At 44.3% G+C, this 20,936-nt stretch overlaps 31 non-coding genes across 31 annotated transcripts; all 31 read right to left on the bottom strand.

Moving 5' to 3' along the window:
• Positions 1-269: 269 nt before the first annotated feature.
• LOC134112028 (5S ribosomal RNA) lies at positions 270-388 on the bottom strand. Its single transcript, XR_009945369.1, has one exon. It is a non-coding gene; the product is annotated as a 5S ribosomal RNA (ribosomal RNA).
• Positions 389-727: 339 nt separating this feature from the next.
• On the bottom strand, positions 728-846 carry LOC134112027 (5S ribosomal RNA). The gene has a single exon (XR_009945368.1). It is a non-coding gene; the product is annotated as a 5S ribosomal RNA (ribosomal RNA).
• A 395-nt stretch (positions 847-1,241) lies between these two features.
• Positions 1,242-1,360, bottom strand: LOC134112097 (5S ribosomal RNA). Its single transcript, XR_009945438.1, has one exon. It is a non-coding gene; the product is annotated as a 5S ribosomal RNA (ribosomal RNA).
• A 339-nt stretch (positions 1,361-1,699) lies between these two features.
• LOC134112026 (5S ribosomal RNA) lies at positions 1,700-1,818 on the bottom strand. Its single transcript, XR_009945367.1, has one exon. It is a non-coding gene; the product is annotated as a 5S ribosomal RNA (ribosomal RNA).
• Positions 1,819-2,213: 395 nt separating this feature from the next.
• LOC134112093 (5S ribosomal RNA) lies at positions 2,214-2,332 on the bottom strand. Its single transcript, XR_009945434.1, has one exon. It is a non-coding gene; the product is annotated as a 5S ribosomal RNA (ribosomal RNA).
• Positions 2,333-2,672: 340 nt separating this feature from the next.
• On the bottom strand, positions 2,673-2,791 carry LOC134112025 (5S ribosomal RNA). Its single transcript, XR_009945366.1, has one exon. It is a non-coding gene; the product is annotated as a 5S ribosomal RNA (ribosomal RNA).
• A 395-nt stretch (positions 2,792-3,186) lies between these two features.
• LOC134112092 (5S ribosomal RNA) lies at positions 3,187-3,305 on the bottom strand. Its single transcript, XR_009945433.1, has one exon. It is a non-coding gene; the product is annotated as a 5S ribosomal RNA (ribosomal RNA).
• Positions 3,306-3,645: 340 nt separating this feature from the next.
• On the bottom strand, positions 3,646-3,764 carry LOC134112023 (5S ribosomal RNA). The gene has a single exon (XR_009945364.1). It is a non-coding gene; the product is annotated as a 5S ribosomal RNA (ribosomal RNA).
• Positions 3,765-4,103: 339 nt separating this feature from the next.
• Positions 4,104-4,222, bottom strand: LOC134112022 (5S ribosomal RNA). Its single transcript, XR_009945363.1, has one exon. It is a non-coding gene; the product is annotated as a 5S ribosomal RNA (ribosomal RNA).
• A 395-nt stretch (positions 4,223-4,617) lies between these two features.
• LOC134112090 (5S ribosomal RNA) lies at positions 4,618-4,736 on the bottom strand. Its single transcript, XR_009945431.1, has one exon. It is a non-coding gene; the product is annotated as a 5S ribosomal RNA (ribosomal RNA).
• A 340-nt stretch (positions 4,737-5,076) lies between these two features.
• On the bottom strand, positions 5,077-5,195 carry LOC134112021 (5S ribosomal RNA). Its single transcript, XR_009945362.1, has one exon. It is a non-coding gene; the product is annotated as a 5S ribosomal RNA (ribosomal RNA).
• A 339-nt stretch (positions 5,196-5,534) lies between these two features.
• LOC134112020 (5S ribosomal RNA) lies at positions 5,535-5,653 on the bottom strand. The gene has a single exon (XR_009945361.1). It is a non-coding gene; the product is annotated as a 5S ribosomal RNA (ribosomal RNA).
• Positions 5,654-6,048: 395 nt separating this feature from the next.
• On the bottom strand, positions 6,049-6,167 carry LOC134112089 (5S ribosomal RNA). The gene has a single exon (XR_009945430.1). It is a non-coding gene; the product is annotated as a 5S ribosomal RNA (ribosomal RNA).
• A 340-nt stretch (positions 6,168-6,507) lies between these two features.
• LOC134112019 (5S ribosomal RNA) lies at positions 6,508-6,626 on the bottom strand. The gene has a single exon (XR_009945360.1). It is a non-coding gene; the product is annotated as a 5S ribosomal RNA (ribosomal RNA).
• A 339-nt stretch (positions 6,627-6,965) lies between these two features.
• Positions 6,966-7,084, bottom strand: LOC134112018 (5S ribosomal RNA). Its single transcript, XR_009945359.1, has one exon. It is a non-coding gene; the product is annotated as a 5S ribosomal RNA (ribosomal RNA).
• Positions 7,085-7,479: 395 nt separating this feature from the next.
• On the bottom strand, positions 7,480-7,598 carry LOC134112096 (5S ribosomal RNA). The gene has a single exon (XR_009945437.1). It is a non-coding gene; the product is annotated as a 5S ribosomal RNA (ribosomal RNA).
• A 339-nt stretch (positions 7,599-7,937) lies between these two features.
• On the bottom strand, positions 7,938-8,056 carry LOC134112017 (5S ribosomal RNA). The gene has a single exon (XR_009945358.1). It is a non-coding gene; the product is annotated as a 5S ribosomal RNA (ribosomal RNA).
• A 393-nt stretch (positions 8,057-8,449) lies between these two features.
• On the bottom strand, positions 8,450-8,568 carry LOC134112016 (5S ribosomal RNA). The gene has a single exon (XR_009945357.1). It is a non-coding gene; the product is annotated as a 5S ribosomal RNA (ribosomal RNA).
• A 339-nt stretch (positions 8,569-8,907) lies between these two features.
• On the bottom strand, positions 8,908-9,026 carry LOC134112106 (5S ribosomal RNA). Its single transcript, XR_009945447.1, has one exon. It is a non-coding gene; the product is annotated as a 5S ribosomal RNA (ribosomal RNA).
• A 394-nt stretch (positions 9,027-9,420) lies between these two features.
• On the bottom strand, positions 9,421-9,539 carry LOC134112115 (5S ribosomal RNA). Its single transcript, XR_009945456.1, has one exon. It is a non-coding gene; the product is annotated as a 5S ribosomal RNA (ribosomal RNA).
• A 339-nt stretch (positions 9,540-9,878) lies between these two features.
• On the bottom strand, positions 9,879-9,997 carry LOC134112015 (5S ribosomal RNA). The gene has a single exon (XR_009945356.1). It is a non-coding gene; the product is annotated as a 5S ribosomal RNA (ribosomal RNA).
• A 394-nt stretch (positions 9,998-10,391) lies between these two features.
• On the bottom strand, positions 10,392-10,510 carry LOC134112114 (5S ribosomal RNA). Its single transcript, XR_009945455.1, has one exon. It is a non-coding gene; the product is annotated as a 5S ribosomal RNA (ribosomal RNA).
• A 339-nt stretch (positions 10,511-10,849) lies between these two features.
• LOC134112014 (5S ribosomal RNA) lies at positions 10,850-10,968 on the bottom strand. The gene has a single exon (XR_009945355.1). It is a non-coding gene; the product is annotated as a 5S ribosomal RNA (ribosomal RNA).
• A 394-nt stretch (positions 10,969-11,362) lies between these two features.
• On the bottom strand, positions 11,363-11,481 carry LOC134112112 (5S ribosomal RNA). Its single transcript, XR_009945453.1, has one exon. It is a non-coding gene; the product is annotated as a 5S ribosomal RNA (ribosomal RNA).
• Positions 11,482-11,820: 339 nt separating this feature from the next.
• On the bottom strand, positions 11,821-11,939 carry LOC134112012 (5S ribosomal RNA). The gene has a single exon (XR_009945353.1). It is a non-coding gene; the product is annotated as a 5S ribosomal RNA (ribosomal RNA).
• A 394-nt stretch (positions 11,940-12,333) lies between these two features.
• On the bottom strand, positions 12,334-12,452 carry LOC134112111 (5S ribosomal RNA). The gene has a single exon (XR_009945452.1). It is a non-coding gene; the product is annotated as a 5S ribosomal RNA (ribosomal RNA).
• Positions 12,453-12,791: 339 nt separating this feature from the next.
• Positions 12,792-12,910, bottom strand: LOC134112011 (5S ribosomal RNA). The gene has a single exon (XR_009945352.1). It is a non-coding gene; the product is annotated as a 5S ribosomal RNA (ribosomal RNA).
• Positions 12,911-13,254: 344 nt separating this feature from the next.
• LOC134112010 (5S ribosomal RNA) lies at positions 13,255-13,373 on the bottom strand. The gene has a single exon (XR_009945351.1). It is a non-coding gene; the product is annotated as a 5S ribosomal RNA (ribosomal RNA).
• A 6,444-nt stretch (positions 13,374-19,817) lies between these two features.
• LOC134112009 (5S ribosomal RNA) lies at positions 19,818-19,936 on the bottom strand. The gene has a single exon (XR_009945350.1). It is a non-coding gene; the product is annotated as a 5S ribosomal RNA (ribosomal RNA).
• Positions 19,937-20,275: 339 nt separating this feature from the next.
• Positions 20,276-20,394, bottom strand: LOC134112008 (5S ribosomal RNA). The gene has a single exon (XR_009945349.1). It is a non-coding gene; the product is annotated as a 5S ribosomal RNA (ribosomal RNA).
• Positions 20,395-20,789: 395 nt separating this feature from the next.
• Positions 20,790-20,908, bottom strand: LOC134111970 (5S ribosomal RNA). Its single transcript, XR_009945311.1, has one exon. It is a non-coding gene; the product is annotated as a 5S ribosomal RNA (ribosomal RNA).
• Between the last annotated feature and the right edge of the window lie 28 nt (positions 20,909-20,936).

Below are 20,936 nucleotides of genomic sequence, written 5' to 3'. Positions count from 1 at the left end.
TTTCTTCACTGGTAAATCTAACATGTTTGGTTAGCACCTGTATTTCAACGGCTAAATTACAAACAAAAGTATGCCAATTGTTAAATGTTGATCAACACTAATTTAGCAACCATGAAACGGAATCATGTTTGATAATATTGTCTAAATGCCTTTCATATCCAACGTTAAAACAACAATAAACATGCATCTCTTCAACAATGTGATATACTTTTTGTAATTTGTAGGTGTACAATCTGCGGCGCTCTGCAGCTTTCAGAGAGAAGTGAAAAAGCTTACGGCACCTGGGATTCCCAGGCGGTCTTCCATCCAGGTACTAACCAGGCCCTGCTCTGCTTAGCTTCCGAGATCAGACGAGATCGGGCGGAACCAGAGAGGTATGGCCGTAAGCTGCTTTTTATCTTTTTCCTAATCCTTTATAATGCGTCAAAAAATTATGTCACGCCTGCCGTTGGCATCTTTGTGTGGGTTAAATAAGGGTATGCAAAGAAGGCTGTGACATCCTATGGCGAAAATTGGATGGACTAGAGAAGACCCGCCCAGGAGTCCCAGCCAATCGGTGGATGGCCATTGCAGTCCCCGCCACCTCAAATGGCCTGACGATGGTATGGACGTAAGCCACCTTTCATCTTCTTCCTATTGCATCTCTTCTACAATGTGATCAACTTTTTACAATTGTGTAGGTGTACAAGCTACGGCGCTGGGCGGCTTTCAGAGAGAGAAGTGAAAAAGCTTACGGCACCTGGGATTCCCAGGCGGTCTTCCATCCAGGTACTAACCAGGCCCTGCTCTGCTTAGCTTCCGAGATCAGACGAGATCGGGCGGAACCAGAGAGGTATGGCCGTAAGCTGCTTTTCATCTTTTTCCTAATCCTTTAAAACGTGTCAAAGATAATCAGAAGTTTCTTTTTCTAAAATTGAAGCAGTTCTTAGCATTGGCAAGAGAGGTTCCTAAAGCCTGAAGGTAACTTTACTTTTCTTCACTGGCAATTCTAACATGTTGGGTTAGCACCTGTATTTCAACGGCTAAATTACAAACAATAGTATGCCAATCGTAAATGTTGATCAACACTAATTTAGCAATCATGAAACGGAATCATTTTGGATAATATTGTCTAATTTCCTTTCATATCCAACGTTAAAACAACACTAAACATGCATCTCTTCAACAATGTGATATTCTTTTTGTAATTTGTAGGTGTACAATCTGCGGCGCTCGGCGGCTTTCGGAGAGAGAAGTGAAAAAGCTTACGGCACCTAGGATTCCCAGGCGGTCTTCCATCCAGGTACTAACCAGGCCCTGCTCTGCTTAGCTTCCGAGATCAGACGAGATCGGGCGGAACCAGAGAGGTATGGCCGTAAGCTGCTTTTTATCTTTTTCCTAATCCTTTATAATGCGTCAATGAATTATGACACGCCTGCCGTTGGCATCTTTGTGTGGGTTAAATAAGGGTATGCAAAGAAGGCTGTGACATCCCATGCCGAAAATTGGATGGACTAGAGAAGACCCGCCCAGGGGTCCCAGCCAATCGGTGAATGGCCATTGCAGTCCCCGCCACCTCAAATGGCCTGACGATAGTATGGACGTAAGCCACCTTTCATCTTCTTCCTATTGCATCTCTTCTACAATGTGAATTTTTTTTTACAATTGTGCAGGTGTACAATTTACGGCGCTGGGCGGCTTTCAGAGAGAGAAGTGAAAAAGCTTACGGCACCTGGGATTCCCAGGCGGTCTTCCATCCAGGTACTAACCAGGCCCTGCTCTGCTTAGCTTCCGAGATCAGACGAGATCGGGCGGAACCAGAGAGGTATGGCCGTAAGCTGCTTTTCATCTTTTTCCTAATCCTTTAAAACGTGTCAAAGATAATCAGAAGTTTCTTTTTCTAAAATTGAAGCAGTTCTTAGCATTGGCAAGAGAGGTTCCTAAAGCCTGAAGGTAACTTTACTTTTCTTCACTGGCAATTCTAACATGTTGGGTTAGCACCTGTATTTCAACGGCTAAATTACAAACAATAGTATGCCAATCGTAAATGTTGATCAACACTAATTTAGCAATCATGAAACGGAATCATTTTGGATAATATTGTCTAATTTCCTTTCATATCCAACGTTAAAACAACACTAAACATGCATCTCTTCAACAATGTGATATTCTTTTTGTAATTTGTAGGTGTACAATCTGCGGCGCTGGGCGGCTTTCGGAGAGAGAAGTGAAAAAGCTTACGGCACCTGGGATTCCCAGGCGGTCTTCCATCCAGGTACTAACCAGGCCCTGCACTGCTTAGCTTCCGAGATCAGACGAGATCGGGCGGAACCAGAGAGGTATGGCCGTAAGCTGCTTTTTATCTTTTTCCTAATCCTTTATAATGCGTCAATGAATTATGACACGCCTGCCGTTGGCATCTTTGTGTGGGTTAAATAAGGGTATGCAAAGAAGGCTGTGACATCCCATGCCGAAAATTGGATGGACTAGAGAAGACCCGCCCAGGGGTCCCAGCCAATCGGTGAATGGCCATTGCAGTCCCCGCCACCTCAAATGGCCTGACGATGGTATGGACGTAAGCCACCTTTCATCTTCTTCCTATTGCATCTCTTCTACAATGTGACATTTTTTTTTACAATTGTGTAGGTGTACAATCTACGGAGCTGGGCGGCTTTCAGAGAGAGAAGTGAAAAAGCTTACGGCACCTGGGATTCCCAGGCGGTCTTCCATCCAGGTACTAACCAGGCCCTGCTCTGCTTAGCTTCCGAGATCAGACGAGATCGGGCGGAACCAGAGAGGTATGGCCGTAAGCTGCTTTTCATCTTTTTCCTAATCCTTTAAAACGTGTCAAAGATAATCAGAAGTTTCTTTTTCTAAAATTGAAGCAGTTCTTAGCATTGGCAAGAGAGGTTCCTAAAGCCTGAAGGTAACTTTACTTTTCTTCACTGGCAATTCTAACATGTTGGGTTAGCACCTGTATTTCAACGGCTAAATTACAAACAATAGTATGCCAATCGTAAATGTTGATCAACACTAATTTAGCAATCATGAAACGGAATCATTTTGGATAATATTGTCTAATTTCCTTTCATATCCAACGTTAAAACAACACTAAACATGCATCTCTTCAACAATGTGATATTCTTTTTGTAATTTGTAGGTGTACAATCTGCGGCGCTCGGCGGCTTTCGGAGAGAGAAGTGAAAAAGCTTACGGCACCTGGGATTCCCAGGCGGTCTTCCATCCAGGTACTAACCAGGCCCTGCACTGCTTAGCTTCCGAGATCAGACGAGATCGGGCGGAACCAGAGAGGTATGGCCGTAAGCTGCTTTTTATCTTTTTCCTAATCCTTTATAATGCGTCAATGAATTATGACACGCCTGCCGTTGGCATCTTTGTGTGGGTTAAATAAGGGTATGCAAAGAAGGCTGTGACATCCCATGCCGAAAATTGGATGGACTAGAGAAGACCCGCCCAGGGGTCCCAGCCAATCGGTGAATGGCCATTGCAGTCCCCGCCACCTCAAATGGCCTGACGATGGTATGGACGTAAGCCACCTTTCATCTTCTTCCTATTGCATCTCTTCTACAATGTGACATTTTTTTTTACAATTGTGTAGGTGTACAATCTACGGAGCTGGGCGGCTTTCAGAGAGAGAAGTGAAAAAGCTTACGGCACCTGGGATTCCCAGGCGGTCTTCCATCCAGGTACTAACCAGGCCCTGCTCTGCTTAGCTTCCGAGATCAGACGAGATCGGGCGGAACCAGAGAGGTATGGCCGTAAGCTGCTTTTTATCTTTTTCCTAATCCTTTATAATGCGTCAATGAATTATGACACGCCTGCCGTTGGCATCTTTGTGTGGGTTAAATAAGGGTATGCAAAGAAGGCTGTGACATCCCATGCCGAAAATTGGATGGACTAGAGAAGACCCGCCCAGGGGTCCCAGCCAATCGGTGAATGGCCATTGCAGTCCCCGCCACCTCAAATGGCCTGACGATAGTATGGACGTAAGCCACCTTTCATCTTCTTCCTATTGCATCTCTTCTACAATGTGAATTTTTTTTTACAATTGTGCAGGTGTACAATTTACGGCGCTGGGCGGCTTTCAGAGAGAGAAGTGAAAAAGCTTACGGCACCTGGGATTCCCAGGCGGTCTTCCATCCAGGTACTAACCAGGCCCTGCTCTGCTTAGCTTCCGAGATCAGACGAGATCGGGCGGAACCAGAGAGGTATGGCCGTAAGCTGCTTTTCATCTTTTTCCTAATCCTTTAAAACGTGTCAAAGATAATCAGAAGTTTCTTTTTCTAAAATTGAAGCAGTTCTTAGCATTGGCAAGAGAGGTTCCTAAAGCCTGAAGGTAACTTTACTTTTCTTCACTGGCAATTCTAACATGTTGGGTTAGCACCTGTATTTCAACGGCTAAATTACAAACAATAGTATGCCAATCGTAAATGTTGATCAACACTAATTTAGCAATCATGAAACGGAATCATTTTGGATAATATTGTCTAATTTCCTTTCATATCCAACGTTAAAACAACACTAAACATGCATCTCTTCAACAATGTGATATTCTTTTTGTAATTTGTAGGTGTACAATCTGCGGCGCTGGGCGGCTTTCGGAGAGAGAAGTGAAAAAGCTTACGGCACCTGGGATTCCCAGGCGGTCTTCCATCCAGGTACTAACCAGGCCCTGCACTGCTTAGCTTCCGAGATCAGACGAGATCGGGCGGAACCAGAGAGGTATGGCCGTAAGCTGCTTTTTATCTTTTTCCTAATCCTTTATAATGCGTCAATGAATTATGACACGCCTGCCGTTGGCATCTTTGTGTGGGTTAAATAAGGGTATGCAAAGAAGGCTGTGACATCCCATGCCGAAAATTGGATGGACTAGAGAAGACCCGCCCAGGGGTCCCAGCCAATCGGTGAATGGCCATTGCAGTCCCCGCCACCTCAAATGGCCTGACGATGGTATGGACGTAAGCCACCTTTCATCTTCTTCCTATTGCATCTCTTCTACAATGTGACATTTTTTTTTACAATTGTGTAGGTGTACAATCTACGGAGCTGGGCGGCTTTCAGAGAGAGAAGTGAAAAAGCTTACGGCACCTGGGATTCCCAGGCGGTCTTCCATCCAGGTACTAACCAGGCCCTGCTCTGCTTAGCTTCCGAGATCAGACGAGATCGGGCGGAACCAGAGAGGTATGGCCGTAAGCTGCTTTTTATCTTTTTCCTAATTCTTTATAATGCGTCAATGAATTATGACACGCCTGCCGTTGGCATCTTTGTGTGGGTTAAATAAGGGTATGCAAAGAAGGCTGTGACATCCCATGCCGAAAATTGGATGGACTAGAGAAGACCCGCCCAGGGGTCCCAGCCAATCGGTGAATGGCCATTGCAGTCCCCGCCACCTCAAATGGCCTGACGATAGTATGGACGTAAGCCACCTTTCATCTTCTTCCTATTGCATCTCTTCTACAATGTGAATTTTTTTTTACAATTGTGCAGGTGTACAATTTACGGCGCTGGGCGGCTTTCAGAGAGAGAAGTGAAAAAGCTTACGGCACCTGGGATTCCCAGGCGGTCTTCCATCCAGGTACTAACCAGGCCCTGCTCTGCTTAGCTTCCGAGATCAGACGAGATCGGGCGGAACCAGAGAGGTATGGCCGTAAGCTGCTTTTCATCTTTTTCCTAATCCTTTAAAACGTGTCAAAGATAATCAGAAGTTTCTTTTTCTAAAATTGAAGCAGTTCTTAGCATTGGCAAGAGAGGTTCCTAAAGCCTGAAGGTAACTTTACTTTTCTTCACTGGCAATTCTAACATGTTGGGTTAGCACCTGTATTTCAACGGCTAAATTACAAACAATAGTATGCCAATCGTAAATGTTGATCAACACTAATTTAGCAATCATGAAACGGAATCATTTTGGATAATATTGTCTAATTTCCTTTCATATCCAACGTTAAAACAACACTAAACATGCATCTCTTCAACAATGTGATATTCTTTTTGTAATTTGTAGGTGTACAATCTGCGGCGCTGGGCGGCTTTCGGAGAGAGAAGTGAAAAAGCTTACGGCACCTGGGATTCCCAGGCGGTCTTCCATCCAGGTACTAACCAGGCCCTGCACTGCTTAGCTTCCGAGATCAGACGAGATCGGGCGGAACCAGAGAGGTATGGCCGTAAGCTGCTTTTTATCTTTTTCCTAATCCTTTATAATGCGTCAATGAATTATGACACGCCTGCCGTTGGCATCTTTGTGTGGGTTAAATAAGGGTATGCAAAGAAGGCTGTGACATCCCATGCCGAAAATTGGATGGACTAGAGAAGACCCGCCCAGGGGTCCCAGCCAATCGGTGAATGGCCATTGCAGTCCCCGCCACCTCAAATGGCCTGACGATGGTATGGACGTAAGCCACCTTTCATCTTCTTCCTATTGCATCTCTTCTACAATGTGACATTTTTTTTTACAATTGTGTAGGTGTACAATCTACGGAGCTGGGCGGCTTTCAGAGAGAGAAGTGAAAAAGCTTACGGCACCTGGGATTCCCAGGCGGTCTTCCATCCAGGTACTAACCAGGCCCTGCTCTGCTTAGCTTCCGAGATCAGACGAGATCGGGCGGAACCAGAGAGGTATGGCCGTAAGCTGCTTTTTATCTTTTTCCTAATTCTTTATAATGCGTCAATGAATTATGACACGCCTGCCGTTGGCATCTTTGTGTGGGTTAAATAAGGGTATGCAAAGAAGGCTGTGACATCCCATGCCGAAAATTGGATGGACTAGAGAAGACCCGCCCAGGGGTCCCAGCCAATCGGTGAATGGCCATTGCAGTCCCCGCCACCTCAAATGGCCTGACGATAGTATGGACGTAAGCCACCTTTCATCTTCTTCCTATTGCATCTCTTCTACAATGTGAATTTTTTTTTACAATTGTGCAGGTGTACAATTTACGGCGCTGGGCGGCTTTCAGAGAGAGAAGTGAAAAAGCTTACGGCACCTGGGATTCCCAGGCGGTCTTCCATCCAGGTACTAACCAGGCCCTGCTCTGCTTAGCTTCCGAGATCAGACGAGATCGGGCGGAACCAGAGAGGTATGGCCGTAAGCTGCTTTTCATCTTTTTCCTAATCCTTTAAAACGTGTCAAAGATAATCAGAAGTTTCTTTTTCTAAAATTGAAGCAGTTCTTAGCATTGGCAAGAGAGGTTCCTAAAGCCTGAAGGTAACTTTACTTTTCTTCACTGGCAATTCTAACATGTTGGGTTAGCACCTGTATTTCAACGGCTAAATTACAAACAATAGTATGCCAATCGTAAATGTTGATCAACACTAATTTAGCAATCATGAAACGGAATCATTTTGGATAATATTGTCTAATTTCCTTTCATATCCAACGTTAAAACAACACTAAACATGCATCTCTTCAACAATGTGATATTCTTTTTGTAATTTGTAGGTGTACAATCTGCGGCGCTCGGCGGCTTTCGGAGAGAGAAGTGAAAAAGCTTACGGCACCTAGGATTCCCAGGCGGTCTTCCATCCAGGTACTAACCAGGCCCTGCTCTGCTTAGCTTCCGAGATCAGACGAGATCGGGCGGAACCAGAGAGGTATGGCCGTAAGCTGCTTTTTATCTTTTTCCTAATCCTTTATAATGCGTCAATGAATTATGACACGCCTGCCGTTGGCATCTTTGTGTGGGTTAAATAAGGGTATGCAAAGAAGGCTGTGACATCCCATGCCGAAAATTGGATGGACTAGAGAAGACCCGCCCAGGGGTCCCAGCCAATCGGTGAATGGCCATTGCAGTCCCCGCCACCTCAAATGGCCTGACGATAGTATGGACGTAAGCCACCTTTCATCTTCTTCCTATTGCATCTCTTCTACAATGTGAATTTTTTTTTACAATTGTGCAGGTGTACAATTTACGGCGCTGGGCGGCTTTCAGAGAGAGAAGTGAAAAAGCTTACGGCACCTGGGATTCCCAGGCGGTCTTCCATCCAGGTACTAACCAGGCCCTGCTCTGCTTAGCTTCCGAGATCAGACGAGATCGGGCGGAACCAGAGAGGTATGGCCGTAAGCTGCTTTTCATCTTTTTCCTAATCCTTTAAAACGTGTCAAAGATAATCAGAAGTTTCTTTTTCTAAAATTGAAGCAGTTCTTAGCATTGGCAAGAGAGGTTCCTAAAGCCTGAAGGTAACTTTACTTTTCTTCACTGGCAATTCTAACATGTTGGGTTAGCACCTGTATTTCAACGGCTAAATTACAAACAATAGTATGCCAATCGTAAATGTTGATCAACACTAATTTAGCAATCATGAAACGGAATCATTTTGGATAATATTGTCTAATTTCCTTTCATATCCAACGTTAAAACAACACTAAACATGCATCTCTTCAACAATGTGATATTCTTTTTGTAATTTGTAGGTGTACAATCTGCGGCGCTCTGCAGCTTTCAGAGAGAAGTGAAAAAGCTTACGGCACCTGGGATTCCCAGGCGGTCTTCCATCCAGGTACTAACCAGGCCCTGCTCTGCTTAGCTTCCGAGATCAGACGAGATCGGGCGGAACCAGAGAGGTATGGCCGTAAGCTGCTTTTTATCTTTTTCCTAATCCTTTATAATGCGTCAAAAAATTATGTCACGCCTGCCGTTGGCATCTTTGTGTGGGTTAAATAAGGGTATGCAAAGAAGGCTGTGACATCCTATGGCGAAAATTGGATGGACTAGAGAAGACCCGCCCAGGAGTCCCAGCCAATCGGTGGATGGCCATTGCAGTCCCCGCCACCTCAAATGGCCTGACGATGGTATGGACGTAAGCCACCTTTCATCTTCTTCCTATTGCATCTCTTCTACAATGTGATCAACTTTTTACAATTGTGTAGGTGTACAAGCTACGGCGCTGGGCGGCTTTCAGAGAGAGAAGTGAAAAAGCTTACGGCACCTGGGATTCCCAGGCGGTCTTCCATCCAGGTACTAACCAGGCCCTGCTATGCTTAGCTTCCGAGATCAGACGAGATCGGGCGGAACCAGAGAGGTATGGCCGTAAGCTGCTTTTCATCTTTTTCCTAATCCTTTAAAACGTGTCAAAGATAATCAGAAGTTTCTTTTTCTAAAATTGAAGCAGTTCTTAGCATTGGCAAGAGAGGTTCCTAAAACCTAAAGGGAACTTTACTTTTCTTCACTGGTAAATCTAACATGTTTGGTTAGCACCTGTATTTCAACGGCTAAATTACAAACAAAAGTATGCCAATTGTTAAATGTTGATCAACACTAATTTAGCAACCATGAAACGGAATCATGTTTGATAATATTGTCTAAATGCCTTTCATATCCAACGTTAAAACAACAATAAACATGCATCTCTTCAACAATGTGATATACTTTTTGTAATTTGTAGGTGTACAATCTGCGGCGCTCTGCAGCTTTCAGAGAGAAGTGAAAAAGCTTACGGCACCTGGGATTCCCAGGCGGTCTTCCATCCAGGTACTAACCAGGCCCTGGTCTGCTTAGCTTCCGAGATCAGACGAGATCGGGCGGAACCAGAGAGGTATGGCCGTAAGCTGCTTTTTATCTTTTTCCTAATCCTTTATAATGCGTCAAAAAATTATGTCACGCCTGCCGTTGGCATCTTTGTGTGGGTTAAATAAGGGTATGCAAAGAAGGCTGTGACATCCTATGGCGAAAATTGGATGGACTAGAGAAGACCCGCCCAGGAGTCCCAGCCAATCGGTGGATGGCCATTGCAGTCCCCGCCACCTCAAATGGCCTGACGATGGTATGGACGTAAGCCACCTTTCATCTTCTTCCTATTGCATCTCTTCTACAATGTGATCAACTTTTTACAATTGTGTAGGTGTACAAGCTACGGCGCTGGGCGGCTTTCAGAGAGAGAAGTGAAAAAGCTTACGGCACCTGGGATTCCCAGGCGGTCTTCCATCCAGGTACTAACCAGGCCCTGCTCTGCTTAGCTTCCGAGATCAGACGAGATCGGGCGGAACCAGAGAGGTATGGCCGTAAGCTGCTTTTCATCTTTTTCCTAATCCTTTAAAACGTGTCAAAGATAATCAGAAGTTTCTTTTTCTAAAATTGAAGCAGTTCTTAGCATTGGCAAGAGAGGTTCCTAAAACCTAAAGGGAACTTTACTTTTCTTCACTGGTAAATCTAACATGTTTGGTTAGCACCTGTATTTCAACGGCTAAATTACAAACAAAAGTATGCCAATTGTTAAATGTTGATCAACACTAATTTAGCAACCATGAAACGGAATCATGTTTGATAATATTGTCTAAATGCCTTTCATATCCAACGTTAAAACAACAATAAACATGCATCTCTTCAACAATGTGATATACTTTTTGTAATTTGTAGGTGTACAATCTGCGGCGCTCTGCAGCTTTCAGAGAGAAGTGAAAAAGCTTACGGCACCTGGGATTCCCAGGCGGTCTTCCATCCAGGTACTAACCAGGCCCTGGTCTGCTTAGCTTCCGAGATCAGACGAGATCGGGCGGAACCAGAGAGGTATGGCCGTAAGCTGCTTTTTATCTTTTTCCTAATCCTTTATAATGCGTCAAAAAATTATGTCACGCCTGCCGTTGCCATCTTTGTGTGGGTTAAATAAGGGTATGCAAAGAAGGCTGTGACATCCTATGGCGAAAATTGGATGGACTAGAGAAGACCCGCCCAGGAGTCCCAGCCAATCGGTGGATGGCCATTGCAGTCCCCGCCACCTCAAATGGCCTGACGATGGTATGGACGTAAGCCACCTTTCATCTTCTTCCTATTGCATCTCTTCTACAATGTGATCAACTTTTTACAATTGTGTAGGTGTACAAGCTACGGCGCTGGGCGGCTTTCAGAGAGAGAAGTGAAAAAGCTTACGGCACCTGGGATTCCCAGGCGGTCTTCCATCCAGGTACTAACCAGGCCCTGCTCTGCTTAGCTTCCGAGATCAGACGAGATCGGGCGGAACCAGAGAGGTATGGCCGTAAGCTGCTTTTCATCTTTTTCCTAATCCTTTAAAACGTGTCAAAGATAATCAGAAGTTTCTTTTTCTAAAATTGAAGCAGTTCTTAGCATTGGCAAGAGAGGTTCCTAAAACCTAAAGGGAACTTTACTTTTCTTCACTGGTAAATCTAACATGTTTGGTTAGCACCTGTATTTCAACGGCTAAATTACAAACAAAAGTATGCCAATTGTTAAATGTTGATCAACACTAATTTAGCAACCATGAAACGGAATCATGTTTGATAATATTGTCTAAATGCCTTTCATATCCAACGTTAAAACAACAATAAACATGCATCTCTTCAACAATGTGATATACTTTTTGTAATTTGTAGGTGTACAATCTGCGGCGCTCTGCAGCTTTCAGAGAGAAGTGAAAAAGCTTACGGCACCTGGGATTCCCAGGCGGTCTTCCATCCAGGTACTAACCAGGCCCTGGTCTGCTTAGCTTCCGAGATCAGACGAGATCGGGCGGAACCAGAGAGGTATGGCCGTAAGCTGCTTTTTATCTTTTTCCTAATCCTTTATAATGCGTCAAAAAATTATGTCACGCCTGCCGTTGGCATCTTTGTGTGGGTTAAATAAGGGTATGCAAAGAAGGCTGTGACATCCTATGGCGAAAATTGGATGGACTAGAGAAGACCCGCCCAGGAGTCCCAGCCAATCGGTGGATGGCCATTGCAGTCCCCGCCACCTCAAATGGCCTGACGATGGTATGGACATAAGCCACCTTTCATCTTCTTCCTATTGCATCTCTTCTACAATGTGATCAACTTTTTACAATTGTGTAGGTGTACAAGCTACGGCGCTGGGCGGCTTTCAGAGAGAGAAGTGAAAAAGCTTACGGCACCTGGGATTCCCAGGCGGTCTTCCATCCAGGTACTAACCAGGCCCTGCTCTGCTTAGCTTCCGAGATCAGACGAGATCGGGCGGAACCAGAGAGGTATGGCCGTAAGCTGCTTTTCATCTTTTTCCTAATCCTTTAAAACGTGTCAAAGATAATCAGAAGTTTCTTTTTCTAAAATTGAAGCAGTTCTTAGCATTGGCAAGAGAGGTTCCTAAAACCTAAAGGGAACTTTACTTTTCTTCACTGGTAAATCTAACATGTTTGGTTAGCACCTGTATTTCAACGGCTAAATTACAAACAAAAGTATGCCAATTGTTAAATGTTGATCAACACTAATTTAGCAACCATGAAACGGAATCATGTTTGATAATATTGTCTAAATGCCTTTCATATCCAACGTTAAAACAACAATAAACATGCATCTCTTCAACAATGTGATATACTTTTTGTAATTTGTAGGTGTACAATCTGCGGCGCTCTGCAGCTTTCAGAGAGAAGTGAAAAAGCTTACGGCACCTGGGATTCCCAGGCGGTCTTCCATCCAGGTACTAACCAGGCCCTGGTCTGCTTAGCTTCCGAGATCAGACGAGATCGGGCGGAACCAGAGAGGTATGGCCGTAAGCTGCTTTTTATCTTTTTCCTAATCCTTTATAATGCGTCAAAAAATTATGTCACGCCTGCCGTTGGCATCTTTGTGTGGGTTAAATAAGGGTATGCAAAGAAGGCTGTGACATCCTATGGCGAAAATTGGATGGACTAGAGAAGACCCGCCCAGGAGTCCCAGCCAATCGGTGGATGGCCATTGCAGTCCCCGCCACCTCAAATGGCCTGACGATGGTATGGACGTAAGCCACCTTTCATCTTCTTCCTATTGCATCTCTTCTACAATGTGATCAACTTTTTACAATTGTGTAGGTGTACAAGCTACGGCGCTGGGCGGCTTTCAGAGAGAGAAGTGAAAAAGCTTACGGCACCTGGGATTCCCAGGCGGTCTTCCATCCAGGTACTAACCAGGCCCTGCTCTGCTTAGCTTCCGAGATCAGACGAGATCGGGCGGAACCAGAGAGGTATGGCCGTAAGCTGCTTTTCATCTTTTTCCTAATCCTTTAAAACGTGTCAAAGTTAATCAGAAGTTTCTTTTTCTAAAATTGAAGCAGTTCTTAGCATTGGCAAGAGAGGTTCCTAAAGCCTGAAGGTAACTTTACTTTTCTTCACTGGCAATTCTAACATGTTGGGTTAGCACCTGTATTTCAACGGCTAAATTACAAACAATAGTATGCCAATCGTAAATGTTGATCAACACTGATTTAGCAATCATGAAACGGAATCATTTTGGATAATATTGTCTAATTTCCTTTCATATCCAACGTTAAAACAGGTGTACAATCTGCCGCGCTCGGCGGCTTTCGGAGAGAGAAGTGAAAAAGCTTACGGCACCTGGGATTCCCAGGCGGTCTTCCATCCAGGTACTAACCAGGCCCTGCTCTGCTTAGCTTCCGAGATCAGACGAGATCGGGCGGAACCAGAGAGGTATGGCCGTAAGCTGCTTTTCATCTTTTTCCTAATCCTTTAAAACGTGTCAAAGTTAATCAGAAGTTTCTTTTTCTAAAATTGAAGCAGTTCTTAGCATTGGCAAGAGAGGTTCCTAAAGCCTGAAGGTAACTTTACTTTTCTTCACTGGCAATTCTAACATGTTGGGTTAGCACCTGTATTTCAACGGCTAAATTACAAACAATAGTATGCCAATCGTAAATGTTGATCAACACTGATTTAGCAATCATGAAACGGAATCATTTTGGATAATATTGTCTAATTTCCTTTCATATCCAACGTTAAAACAACACTAAACATGCATCTCTTCAACAATGTGATATTCTTTTTGTAATTTGTAGGTGTACAATCTGCGGCGCTCGGCGGCTTTCGGAGAGAGAAGTGAAAAAGCTTACGGCACCTGGAATTCCCAGGCGGTCTTCCATCCAGGTACTAACCAGGCCCTGCTCTGCTTAGCTTCCGAGATTTTTTTATCTTTTATTATCAAAAATACAAAAAATACATTACATTTGTTTTTTCACACTCATACACACCCGCACCACATATTTGTACATATAATTATATATATATTTCCATATCATCTGGTATTACCACAACCCTTACAGATTACAAATTACAATTACAGACACAAGAGTTTAATTAGAAATAGAAGACAAGCCCCTGCCCTTCTACAACTTTACCCATCGCTGTCTTATTTAAAAAATGCTCCGAGACCCATTCTTTCCTACAGACATGCAGCAGTCTAATGTGTGCTTTTAAGAGATTCTTGTACAACTCCAAAATGCTTACAGTCTTTCCCTCGTACAGTGCATAATTTCTCCTCAGGATTACTGCGTGCCTGGCAAATGCAAGGAGTGTATTCACTTGGGCTTCAGCCCCTCCTTTACTTTTTTTGGGCATGCCAAAAAGCCATATCCAGTCCCAGTCTTTCAGACTCTCCTCATTTATACCACATTGATTGCATAACAATCCGCGCACATATATCTGCAAAGTTTTTAGGGCTGGACATTCAAGTGTGAGATGTTCCAAAGTCTCGTCCTCTAGCCCACACACCGCACAAGTCCTTTCAAATTTGTCTCTGTATATTTGATGGAGGACGATGCTTGTGAAAAACCGCCTGTGCCTCAGTTTGAATTCTGTGTTGAAAACTGAATGTGGGATAAAAGGGACGTTTAGGTTCCCCCAGATTGTCTGGATTTCTTTTTTTGGAAACATGCTTGCCCATCTTGGTTCTGATGCTGGCTTCTTGACCAGTTTTCTAATTAGAAAGTTGTAGATTACCTTTGTTTTTATTTGTGTAACTGGGATATTCTTTCCATTGTGGCACAGAATAAAGTTCACCCCGTCGCCCTGCCCTTTGCTGTTACTGCGCATCAATGTTTGCCATTCCTTGCAAATACATTTATTAACTCTCAACCCAATTTCCGCTATCTGTTTCTTCTTAAAAAACACCCCCGCCCTGTTCAAGATCCCTAATGCCTTCCCACAATCAAACCCCAACTTACCCCCTCTCCCGTCGGCCCCCCCCAGTGTCGTCAGGCCTGCCTCACGGAGCGGCTTGGACGCCAGGGGCCTGCCCTTGTGTGAGAAGAAAGGTGAGTTGAGGATCGGTAACAGCATCACCTGCTCTCTGTACTCCATGTCCGGTCTGAGGTGGGGCAGAAACTTGTCCCAGGCCTCCAACATTTCCCGGTAGAAACCTGGAAACCCTCCAGAAACATTCCTTGGAGCAAAAGCAAACAGGTTGTAGTTATTCTTCTCCCCGTACTCTGCCAGGAGGGTCGCCAGGTTGTCTTTCCATGGATGTTGCCTTCTCAGGTCAAGAAATTTCCCAATTAGCTTAACCCTCAGAGCATCTCTTTTGGCTCTGAGGTCAATCAGATCTAGACCCCCCTCCCTTTTGCTAGCGATTAGCGTCCTGCGGGCGATTGTATTGCCCTTCCTCTTCCACAAGAATGAGGAAATCACCGCATTAATTGAGTCTGAAGCCCAATTTGGCATCTCGCAAGACCCCAAAATGTAGTTAACTTTTGACAATACTAGCGCATTAGATATGATTACCTTCCCTCTTAGGTTCAGGCCCCTGGCGTACCACAGGCTACATATGTTTTTAATTTTCTCAATAATTTCTGTCCAGGTTTTGTCCCTGGCGCCTTCTTCATTTTCCCCTATATATACCCCAAGTACTTTCCTCACGTCTTGTACTATTTTGAAACCCCATTTGTTATCCAGTGCTTTATCTTTATTAAAAACCATTAATTCAGTTTTTGTCATGTTGATTTTTGCCCCTGAGGCGACTCCGAATTCCTCCATGTGCTCCATGATGTGGTCAATGCTTTTTGTATCCTTCACGCAAATGTTGATGTCATCAGCATATTGGATTATTTTAATTTCCCTGCCTTTACTAGTTTTCACTCCATCTATTCGCTTATCCTCCACTAGCATCAATGCCAGGGGTTCTGCCACAAGGCTGTAGAGCATAGCGGACAACGGGCATCCCTGTCTGACCGCCCTTTTCAACTCAACAGGCTCGGTGAGGGCCCCGTTGACCCTGATTCTACTTTTTGCTTCAGCATATAATAATTTCACCCAGTTTATAAATTCCCCACCGAACCCATACGCCTTTAGTGCTTCCCAAAGGAATCGATGTTCTACCCTGTCAAAAGCCTTTTCCAGATCGATTCCCAGCAGATAGCCCCCTTCTTTTTTCATGATCCTGACTAGGTCTTTTATCAGGATGATGTTGTCATGTATATCTCTACCAGGTATGCTATATGTTTGCGTATCCATAATTATTGTCTTAATCACTTTTTTCAGTCTGTTTGCCAATACTTTTGCTAGTATTTTATAATCTGTATTTAAAACACTGATTGGTCTATAATTTCCCAGTTTGTCCCTAGTACCTTTATTTTTATAGATCAAGGTAATTATCCCCTCTGTGAACGTTTCAGGCATGCTTTGGCTTAATTGCATTTCATTATATACTGTTAACAGGACCGGCGCGAACAGGTCAGGGAACCTTTGATATAATTCGGCAGTTAGCCCATCCTTCCCTGGACTCTTGTTCCTGTTTAGATTTTTGATGGCCACTTCTATTTCCTCTACCCGGATTGGCTGCTCACAAAAGGTTTTATCTTCCTCTTGTAGCTGTTTTGTGATGTGATTCGTTATTTTTGTAATCTGTGCATTCTGCGGATTTTGGTCAGTATACAATTCTTTGTAGTACTTAAAGACAGTTGCCATAATTTCCTCCTTGTCCTCAATCACAGATTTATTGTCGTTCTCCAGTTGCCTAATATGCTGTCTTTCTTGGGCTGTTTTCTCCAATCCTAAAAAGAACGCTGTGCTCCTTTCTCCTTCTAATAGATGCTGTGCCCTACTCCTGATGGCTGCCCCCTTACATCTTTTTGCTTCCATCTCGTCCAATTTAGCTTTGTAGAGTTCATATTTCTCGCTGGTATGAGTTCCGTTGGTTTCTGCCTGTTCTATTTCTATCCTTAACAAGTTGTTTAACATTCTTTCTTCAATCCTTTCTTCCCATCTTTTTTTTTTTACAATAATTTATGCTTATTTTTTTAATCCTAAATTTAGCGTCCTCCCAATAATTTGCCTTTTCTTCTACATATTTAATATCTGTAGCTATATTGTTTAACTCTGTCTCTATTCTTTGTTTGTACTTATCGTCCCGTAGGATGCTATTATTTAGACACCATAATCCCCTTCCCCTCTCCATTTTGTCTCCAAGTGTCATATTTAATTGAGCGTGATCACTCAATATATTAAACTTATATTTAATATCTACTATATGTTTAACTCTCCCCGAGGCGACCAGCGCCAGATCTATCCTAGACTGTTTTAATTTGCCCATGACCACTTGCCGCCTCGAAAACCCTCTACTCCTAGGGTTGAAAACCCTCCATGCATCTATCATATTGTTTCCTGTGATTAAATTTTTTAAGGCTCTCCTACTCATGTCGCTGTTAAATTTATTATTAATCGATACGTCATTGTTAGTTAGGGCGACGTTAAAGTCTCCAATGATTATCGTTTCCCCAGTTATCCATTTTTCTAGTTTCTGGAAGAAAGTATTCCTCTCCTCGCCAATATTTGGGGCATATATATTAATTATTCTGATTGGTTCTCCCTTATAAATCACCTCTATTATAATGCATCTGCCTTCACTATCTTTAAAAATGTCCCTATACCCACTGATGTTTTCTGGGCCGATCAAAATGGCCACCCCACATGACCTTGCGGTCCCCTCACTTGAGTGGACCGTCCCTTTCCATTGCTTGGCACATGTATCTACCCAGTTTGTGTCCCAGTTTGTTTCTTGTAGGCAAACAACATCCACATACCTGTTCTGCATTAGTACCTCATTCATTTTCTGGGTATTCCTACAGCTGTTTATATTTTGTGATGCCAGGGTCAGGGACAGGGACATCATTATAAAGAGCAGTTGCATTAAATTCCTATTTCTTCTTTGTCATCTTCTTCTTCGCTTTCGTCGACCATACGTTGTGTCTTTTCCTCACCTCTTTCGCTTCATTTGTAAAGTCCATGTCCGATTCTTCAGATGGCTCCGACAACTGCATTGTCTGCGGCCCCGGCTCGCCTTCTCGCCCCTCTTCCACGTCAAGGGAGGATTCTACCTCCACCTGCCTGGCCGATCTCCTCAGCTTCTGCTGTACCGGCTGGACTGCCTGTGCCGGCTCCGTCTCCGTTTCTCCCACCTGCACCTCATCCACTGCATCTTTTCCCGGTTCACCGCCCGGCTCTCCTATCTCCTCTGGTCCCTCGACCGTCTTCGGCCCACTGGTTGCGGTGGTCTGGTGCCGGTCCTCCTCCACTGGCCCCACCGCGCTGCTCTCCTGGATCACCACCGTGCTGCTGTCACCGTGCTCCTCACCCCCTTGCTCTCCCTTCCTCTCCAGATCCGATTCGCTTGACCCAGCTTGACTCATCTCCTCTTCACTCACGTTACATATGCATCTTTCTACTTCATTTTTACATAGGGCACACCTTGTCTGTCTCTTTTGTACACACTCTCTTGCGTAGTGGCCCTGCACACCACACTGGTGGCACATGAATTCTGGGCAGTCTCTGAGGATGTGTCCCGGCTGCATGCACATTCTGCATACTCGAACTTGTTTGTCATGAATGACTCTGAAGTACTCTGCTCCCAACGCCGTGTTAAATTTTGTGGAGTATGGAAGTGACTGAATATGTTGGTTGAACTTCACTCTCACAAACCTTGTCCCATCGGCCACCTTGGTGCCCGGCCACATTCTTCTTTTGATCGGGGACACCGCCGAAACTCCCCATGTTAGCAGTTTGGCTATGATCTCCGAGTCCTCAATGTAATATGGCAGATTTAGGAACGATACTACCAGCTCATCGTTGGTAATTTCACTGACGTGAGCAGTGGCGCCATTAATTTTAAAACCTTCCATGAGTCTCTCTTTTCCCTTCGGGTGGCTCATGGTAGCCTCATATTTGTTGGGGCCTAACACCCGGCAGGCCATAAGACCTCCGCACAGCCCACGGATGCAGCTCATCATTTCCATTATTGGTATGGTATCCTCCCCCTCCATCTCCACTCTCACCGTCAAGCTCTGGTTTCTTTTCCTTTCTTCCTCTCTGGTATTTCTCTCCTCGCTCTCGTTTACGCTTGCCATAAACCTTCTTTTGTCGTCCTCCGTTATCTTGGTCTGTGCTGGTTTGGTCGGCTGGTCTGCCATATTTAATAAAATAAAAATAGACGAAAAACGCCCCTTTCTACCAAAGTGGGGGATATCTAAAAAAGGAGTTTCCCCCCAGGCAGTACAGTACTGCTGGGGGTACTAAACGTCTCAAAGGACAACACAAAACGCTTAAAGCATCCAAATATAAGCCCAAACAGAGGTGAAAAAGAGAGCCCCTACAAGGAGCCGTGTGGCAAACAAATCTGGTCTACTGGCACTTCCTGCTACCTGCAATGGGCGGAGCCTTCGGTCGTGATCAGACGAGATCGGGCGGAACCAGAGAGGTATGGCCGTAAGCTGCTTTTCATCTTTTTCCTAATCCTTTAAAACGTGTCAAAGATAATCAGAAGTTTCTTTTTCTAAAATTGAAGCAGTTCTTAGCATTGGCAAGAGAGGTTCCTAAAGCCTGAAGGTAACTTTACTTTTCTTCACTGGCAATTCTAACATGTTGGGTTAGCACCTGTATTTCAACGGCTAAATTACAAACAATAGTATGCCAATCGTAAATGTTGATCAACACTAATTTAGCAATCATGAAACGGAATCATTTTGGATAATATTGTCTAATTTCCTTTCATATCCAACGTTAAAACAACACTAAACATGCATCTCTTCAACAATGTGATATTCTTTTTGTCATTTGTAGGTGTACAATCTGCGGCGCTGGGCGGCATTCGGAGAGAGAAGTGAAAAAGCTTACGGCACCTGGGATTCCCAGGCGGTCTTCCATCCAGGTACTAACCAGGCCCTGCTCTGCTTAGCTTCCGAGATCAGACGAGATCGGGCGGAACCAGAGAGGTATGGCCGTAAGCTGCTTTTTATCTTTTTCCTAATCCTTTATAATGCGTCAAAGAATTATGACACGCCTGCCGTTGGCATCTTTGTGTGGGTTAAATAAGGGTATGCAAAGAAGGCTGTGACATCCCATGCCGAAAATTGGATGGACTAGAGAAGACCCGCCCAGGGGTCCCAGCCAATCGGTGAATGGCCATTGCAGTCCCCGCCACCTCAAATGGCCTGACGATGGTATGGACGTAAGCCACCTTTCATCTTCTTCCTATTGCATGTCTTCTACAATGTGAATTTTTTTTTACAATTGTGTAGGTGTACAATCTACGGCGCTGGGCGGCTTTCAGAGAGAGAAGTGAAAAAGCTTACGGCACCTGGGATTCCCAGGCGGTCTTCCATCCAGGTACTAACCAGGCCCTGCTCTGCTTAGCTTCCGAGATCAGACGAGATCGGGCGGAACCAGAGAGGTATGGCCGTAAGCTGCTTTTCATCTTTTTCCTAATCCTTTAAAACGTGTCAAAGATAATCAGAAGTTTCTTTTTCTAAAATTGAAGCAGTTCTTAGCATTGGCAAGAGAGGTTCCTAAAGCCTGAAGGTAACTTTACTTTTCTTCACTGGCAATTCTAACATGTTGGGTTAGCACCTGTATTTCAACGGCTAAATTACAAACAATAGTATGCCAATCGTAAATGTTGATCAACACTAATTTAGCAATCATGAAACGGAATCATTTTGGATAATATTGTCTAATTTCCTTTCATATCCAACGTTAAAACAACACTAAACATGCATCTCTTCAACAATGTGATATTCTTTTTGTAATTTGTAGGTGTACAATCTGCGGCGCTCGGCGGCTTTCGGAGAGAGAAGTGAAAAAGCTTACGGCACCTGGAATTCCCAGGCGGTCTTCCATCCAGGTACTAACCAGGCCCTGCTCTGCTTAGCTTCCGAGATCAGACGAGATCGGGCGGAACCAGAGAGGTATGGCCGTAAGCTTCTTTTTATCTTTTTCCTAATCCTTTA

This window comes from Pungitius pungitius, unplaced genomic scaffold, assembly GCF_949316345.1.
Source record: "Pungitius pungitius unplaced genomic scaffold, fPunPun2.1 scaffold_52, whole genome shotgun sequence".
Classification (NCBI taxonomy): Eukaryota; Metazoa; Chordata; class Actinopteri; order Perciformes; family Gasterosteidae; genus Pungitius; species Pungitius pungitius.
Note: the sequence above shows the minus strand (reverse complement) of the source record. Positions and strands in the feature narration are given on the sequence as shown.